The sequence below is a fragment of the Quercus lobata genome, chromosome 4 (assembly GCF_001633185.2).
Source record: "Quercus lobata isolate SW786 chromosome 4, ValleyOak3.0 Primary Assembly, whole genome shotgun sequence".
In the NCBI taxonomy this organism is placed as follows: domain Eukaryota; kingdom Viridiplantae; phylum Streptophyta; class Magnoliopsida; order Fagales; family Fagaceae; genus Quercus; species Quercus lobata.
Genome location: NC_044907.1, coordinates 48,410,384 through 48,415,632, shown reverse-complemented (window position 1 = coordinate 48,415,632; position 5,249 = coordinate 48,410,384).

The following is a 5,249-nucleotide window of genomic DNA, read 5'->3' as shown; positions in this document are numbered from 1 at the left end:
CTACTTTTAAAAAATACCAAAGAATTGAGTAATGCTAGAGATGTTACAATTTTAAATACATAGGGCATACAAATATGTGTCACTAATTACAAGAAATAATTTAGATATGAAAATACTATAAATTTTACATTAAAACCTTTATACAAATTGGTGTGACAATTAATATGATTTGTAAATGTCAACAACCTATTAAATGCATTTTTAAATTACTTAGTGATACATCATTATAAGCATGATGTTGTAAAATTTATAATATTTCTAACATCATTCATCCAAATACTTGTTTATTATCTTCTTGAAGTGTCATAATCATATTCGCTACAACATTTGTACTTTTTTTTTAGTAAAATTTGTTATAGTTTTAGCATTTCTTCAAAGAAAAAAAGAACATATTACAAGATAAAAGGAATGCATTTTTGTTATATAAAAATTATGATATTGAAAACTAGTTAAATATTATTTAATTAATAACAAAAATGCTCCATTTAAATATATTGCCTTAGGCCTCAAAGTTTGTTGAGCCGCCCTTGGTGCTAGTTGAGTTACAAGGCTCATGGCAGCATCACTCATAGTCGTCAGATCAGACCTAGCAAGAACAAAGAAAGACCTCAGGCATAAATGGAACACTCCCAAACAATAGTGGTTCCCAAGTGAGATAAGTGCTAATTAAGATCCCAGTCCATCCAAATATCAATATACTGTCACAACAACACAGCTCTTTTTCAGTTTTCATTCATTGACAATTTTTTTCCCTCGATTTGTTTGAAGTTTGTACCACCAAACTCAATTCCTGGTCCCAATAGCCAAGATTTCTCTGAACTTGGACACAGCTAAAATATCAGACCAACACTACAGCCATAAATGATAGATGCTGTTTACTGATTAGAATTCTGGAGTAGTCAGCACTTGGAATAATTCATGATATTCTTATGCATTCTTAAATCTTAGTGTCTGCAACCTTGATTTTAGTGCTATCCTAGAATGAATGAATGTGCTGGTTATATTTGTGTCCCCCAAAATTAAAAATGCCATGGGACTGAAGGCAAGCTTTTCTTTAGTTCTTGTTCTTCCATACTGATTTGGAAGTGAACATGCCTTTATCAGGTCTCCAAACGCTGTTTTCTTTAAGCCACACTTTATTGCAACAGAGGTCAATATTATATCTTTAATTAACTTCTAAATTATATAGGCAACTAGATATGTGTAGATGCTCTACCCCTTTTCCTAATATCAGCCATCACAACTTTATTTGAATTATTATTATTATTATTTTTTTTGCAATAACCTATCGACAATGGCTCCAAAGAGTAATCAGCAATCATTTCATAAATAAGTCTCCTGTACTTCCCAATCACATGTTGTAGAAGCTGTATTGTGTCTGCATTTTCCAATCAAAGGTCTTGGTTGATTTATTTATTTTTCTGCATGAATGGTTTCTTTTTGCACTTACATATAGATCACTACACCAAGCTCTCATAAGGTACAATAGGGAAGGAATCTTTGTTATGATGTACTAAACGATTTTGACTTGCCTCGGAAAGTTGAAGGAGAAAAACAAAATAAGCAGGAAGAATAATATAATTACTTTTTCATTGAACAAAAAAGGAAGTGAGACCATCAATGGCCAAATGATTGCTACTAGATCCATACCATATGTCTGTGTAGTATAATTTTACATTTATTCCTTTCAAATTCTTCCTTCATGTATCAACTGAATATTTCAAATAATTTTGTTTACTTTTAGGTCCTAGTGGATTTGATGCACTGTTGCTATCATGTATTTGAAACAGCTTAATGTTTAGTTTTGTAAAAAATGCAAGTACATTAGTGCTCAAGAATCAAGATTAGAGTTCAATTAATTGTGCTTGCATGTTGACATTAATGCGTTAAATGTGAGATTTTTCTAAATTTCTTTTTAGGTAAAATGTGATGTCATCAACTCATAATTTTTCTTTATTTTATTTTTACCTTTTATTGGTAAAGCATCTAATACATGCCCGTGTCAGTTCTTACTGCTTAATGTCATATTTTACTCACACTTGGTCTCGAGCCTAGATAAAAGGGGGTTGCAGTAGCTTGATAGTTAGCATAAACCTTAGTTACCTTATTATGAATAGAACCTTAACACATACAAGTTGTCTATCCCCTAAGAATACATCTAGTCAACCCCAATTAGTTTGATGAGGATTCATTGTTAACCCCAAAATTTTAGAAGGCTTTGTTGTTGTTATTGATTATGTTTTGTGAAAGGCTTAAAGCATGTAATCCGAAAATTAAAATAATAGATGGAGAGATCTGAGTAGAATTTAAACCTGATCTGAAGGCAATTCTCTTAAAACCCTTCCCACAGTCAAGGCCAATGAAAATAGAACCCAACTGAAACATACAAAATTATGCCCAACCAAGCCACAATTGAAACAGAGCAAAACAACCTTGGCTTTTGGAGTTTAGGTCAAGCAAACCAGACTCGTGATATCATGTTCATGAGTTTAACCCAAAAGCTTAACATGATGTCTTGAATTTTTTACTTCTTAAAAGTTTCACAACAGGCAATACGAATTTTTTTTTCTCTCTCTCTCTCTCTCTTTAAGTTGAACTCGGATTTTCATTTATGAACTTATTGCTTAATTTCACAATTGGATTATCACCTTATGAAAATTTTCACAGAAAAACAGATTACAGACATATCGCAAACCAGCAGCCTGTGGCTGCAACTAAACTAAAATACTTCTATTGATAAAAGTATATATAAAAAATTAATTCTCCACAAACCACAGAGAATTCTATTCTGCACCCTTGCTCTTATATTGTGCCTTATTCTGCAACCAAATTTGGCATATTGATGCTGACCAAACAGCCCCCACGGCTTGGATTTAGATGAATGTCCACAAAGTTTACAGATCCTCAAATGCATAAAATCCTCCCACTTTATCAACTGCCAATTCACTAAACAATATCTAAGCACAAGCCTCCATATCCTTCTAGTCGAGGAAGATTTGAAATCAAATGATGTCTACTTTCTGGTGCATTCCTTGAAAATAAGCACAACATATCACCCACATAACCTAGTTTGATTAGCTTGTCACAAGTACTCAATCATGTTTAGCATTGCACATAAAACCATGCTTAGGAGTCGAAACAGGAAACTGCACAAGCCTCAACCTATCCACCTAATCATGCTTGAATCTATTCGATTTTCAACCCAAAGTTGGCTTACAAATTGACTAGTTCAAATTAGCCTTGAGAATTGAGAATGAGAGGTAGTATAAATTATATTTTGGAAATGGCGGTGACCAACTTTGTAGCATATCTGTAATTTTCAAGCAATAGAAGCTTTCATAGTTTTATTGAAATGTCAGTTACCTTTGACTCTTTCTCCCTTTGATAGTCATTTCTTTTGTTCACCTCTCTTGCGCTCTTTCATTTTTTTTTTTCCCATATGATTTTATATTTGTCTATAAAATTTAGAATTGGAAACTGTCCTCAAATTTGCTTAAAGTTCATAATCAATATATAATTCTATAACTAAAGGTCCTAATAAATTGTAAAGGTTAGATAGGAGGTAATTCAGCAAAAAAACAAAGGGCTAGATAGGAGGTAGTGCATATTTTATAGATAGCTAGGCTAGAAGAAGGGTGAAATCATACCAACACCAATACATTGGATTCCATTATCAAAAAACTAATAATAATAATAATAATAATAATATTAAAAAAATAAAAAAAAGAAGAGAAAAAAAAAGAGGATCCCATAACTACTCCATAAAAGGGAACTTGTTGATCAAGGGTTAGGGTTATTGTCCTTGTCCAACATAAAGTCATTTTCGTTAAAGCCTCACATCTGTTTCATTGTAAAAAATAAATAATAATAATAATAAGTGTCGAGTGAAGACAAAGGATTGTAATCATTGAAAAAATATTTTGTATTTAATGATACCACGTCATTCATGTCAAATAAGAGACGTGTATAAAAATAATTACTTACTAACATATGTCTTTTTTTTCTTTTTCTTTTTCTTTGATGAGAAATATGGTAACTTTATTAAGATGAAGATAAATACATAGGATCCTAAATCACAAGGGGCTCAATAATGAAAGGATTTTCCTCAATCCAACTTACAAAATTGTTAATTCCTTTGGCATGTCTTGCTATGAGCTGGGTTGTTGCAGTGTCTTAGTACGTGGAGAAAACAAGTGGCTCTGAAGGAGTGCAGCTTGTGGTGAATACCATCAATAAGGTTTGCGACGGCTATTGGGGGAGTGATCGTTCTTCTGAAGGCGTCGAAAACTATCCGTGAGTCAATCTCAAAGACAACATCTCTAACTCCAATATCCCATGCAAAGGTGACAGCTTCATCCATTGCTTTCCCCTCTGCTTCCAACGGACCTAGTGGTAAAGGAAGGTGTTTGCTCATGGTAGCAACCACCGATCCTTCGTGGTCCCAAATTAAGACCCCTACTCCCATAGAGTTGAGCTAGTCGAAGACACCAACATCCACATTGACCTTGTACCACGGTGGAGATGGTGGAACCCAGCGTGGGTCCATGGCGTCCCTATGTTACAATGGGTGATGATGTGTGAGCTGGAATTCGCAAAGCAAGCCGTGAGCTTTATGGAGAATTTCATTACTCGTTTGTCTTGGTTGTCCTAAACGTACTTTGTTTCTATTAAACCACATGCACCAAGTGATGGTGATAATGAGTTCAAGAATATCATTTCCAACGTGCTGCATGTAGATGAGGTACCAAAGCCAATCCGCAAAATCATGGAAACGGATTCCACACATGTCAATAGGGATGCCCGAGATAGCCCATAGTTCGACAGCTTTTGTGCAGTCCCAGAACAAGTGGGTCTTAGTCTCCGTTGCTAACCCACAAGCTTCACAAAGGGGCTCATCAAGAACCTTTCTATGACAAATATTCTCCTTGGTGGGGAGGATATTACGGCATGCTTGCCAAGTAAAGGATATGATTTTATTTGGAGCATGCAAACTCCAAATCTTTTTCTAGAACGGGCTTAGATCACGAGTAGTGGAGGGGGACCCGATGGTGCTTTGCAAATTCAGAGAAAGGGCAAGCTTGTAGGCACTATTCACAGTGAAGGTTCCTTTAGGCGTGTAAGCCCAGACCTGTCAATCTCAGTTTCGATTTTTGTTGATGGGGATGCTTAGAATTTTGTTGGCATCATAGGGGAGGAAGGCTGCATTCATCAAGTTATGTTTCCATTCACCCACCGTGTAATCTATAAGA